The following is a 2,271-nucleotide window of genomic DNA, read 5'->3' as shown; positions in this document are numbered from 1 at the left end:
AGCTACTCCTGGAGCTAATAAGCTAAACCTCAGCTACTCCTGGAGCTAATAAGCTAAACCTCAGCTACTCTTGGAGCTAATAAGCTAAACCTAGCTCTACTCTTTTTAATTTTTCATTTTTAGATTTGGATTATTATATAATTTATAGTTTGAAATATCTAAGGTCTAGACCATAACATTTGGTTGTAAAGATATTGGGATTTAGGAAATCAGAGTTTGTGGGTAAATTCCTTCAGGATTTATAACGACATTCCTTATGAAAATAAAGAACTATGACGACTGGAATTTCGTTGATTTTTTTGGTTTCCAAAGTACAATAGTTTATAAACCGTTATTCACCTAGATCTTAACATGAGCTTGACCAACATTTTGAATTAAACAACAGTTTGTATTAAACTATCTGATATTTAGTTTAATTGACGGATATGTACTTCAATAAATTTAATAGTGTGAAACCACTGTTCCGAACACAGATTACATGGATAGGACAGAAATTGACCACCAAATGTACCACATCTTCTTTCTTCTGAAATTAATGTGTCTAAGCTTTCAATTATTTGGTTAACCTACCAAACAGCTTTGTGTCTTTGTTTCAATAATATCTTTTCTTTAAAAAGTATTGGAGAAACAACCCTGTATACTTAACCAGAATTTCACCTTTTTTAGTTTCTCATGGTTTAAAATTCACATGATTGGTATTACAAGTATACAAATGATGAGATGAGAGTCTAGAGACGACGACGAAATTTATACTGTCTGTTTTCTTATATTCATGATTCCCTGCAACTGTAAACTAGTTCCTTGCCTTGCTGAATAATCAAATAAACCAATTAAAGTTCAGAATCAAAGCAATGCACATAAATGAACCATGAATCGTCATATCTAAAGTATTTCAAGTCGTCTTTACAGTCTCATCCTTTGTGGGTAATTCAGTACTTAGAGGTACATTATAAGGGTANGTAGGATGGGATGGATGGAGTAGGATGGGATGGATGGAGTAGGATGGGATGGATGGAGTAGGATGGGATGGATGGAGTAGGATGGGATGGATGGAGTAGGATGGGATGGATGGAGTAGGATGGGATGGATGGAGTAGGATGGGATGGATGGAGTAGGATGGGATGGATGGAGTAGGATGGGATGGATGGAGTAGGATGGGATGGATGGAGTAGGATGGGATGGATGGAGTAGGATGGGATGGATGGAGTAGGATGGGATGGATGGAGTAGGATGGGATGGATGGAGTAGGATGGGATGGATGGAGTAGGATGGGATGGATGGAGTAGGATGGGATGGATGGAGTAGGATGGGATGGATGGAGTAGGATGGGATGGATGGAGTAGGATGGGATGGATGGAGTAGGATGGGATGGATGGAGTAGGATGGGATGGATGGAGTAGGATGGGATGGATGGAGTAGGATGGGATGGATGGAGTAGGATGGGTTGGATATAGCAAATATCGGGTAACACGATATTCTGTAAACCTGCAGTATAGTACGTTGTTAAATATTATAAACAATCTATGTTTGTAACCTTATGTAAAACCATTATTCAATGAAACTTGCTTCTTGGAAGAAAAATTCGAAAACAATTATTTTGCATCTCCCTAGGGTTGCAATCTAACATTGCGAACCTGGTTTCGGGGTTGCAATGTAAATATCAGGGATTCTATGGTGTCATAATAATAAAAGCAAGGAAACACGTAGTTGAAAATTCATTTTTATTTGTGTTTCAATCTAATTACACTTCCTTCAAATTATTGTTAGAAACAAAAGTTGTCAAAATCTTGAAGAATAAGAATTCTTCTTGTGAAGTGGTTTTTTTAATGCTAACAAGCTATCTTAATCTGTTAAAAGAAGCTTAGCTGAAATATTTTATCACTCATAAATCAAATCTTTAAGTTCCTGAAGTTTAGACCGATTATCAGATTTATTAATTTTTAGATGCTAAAACCCTGTTTTGGTAGCATTAAGCTATATACTTAGATTGAGTTTGATATTCTTTAACAAACTTTTAAATGTACGGAGTTATGGTGATCTTAAATGGTTAAAATACACGACCATTGTAAACTTTATTGTTTATGATCAATGATCATTGATCATTGATCATCTCTACTAGAAAGTTGAAGACGCATCTTCATTCTCTAATCAATGATGAAGCACTTTTTTCATCTGTTATTGTTCATTCACTTATCACTAATGAATGAAAGGTATAAGCAAGAGGTAGGGGGGAGGGGGAAGGGATGAAAGGTATAAGCAAGAGGTAGGGGG

This window comes from Eurytemora carolleeae, unplaced genomic scaffold, assembly GCF_000591075.1.
Source record: "Eurytemora carolleeae unplaced genomic scaffold, Eaff_2.0 scaffold258, whole genome shotgun sequence".
Taxonomy (NCBI): Eukaryota; Metazoa; Arthropoda; class Copepoda; order Calanoida; family Temoridae; genus Eurytemora; species Eurytemora carolleeae.
This window is presented reverse-complemented; position numbering follows the sequence as displayed.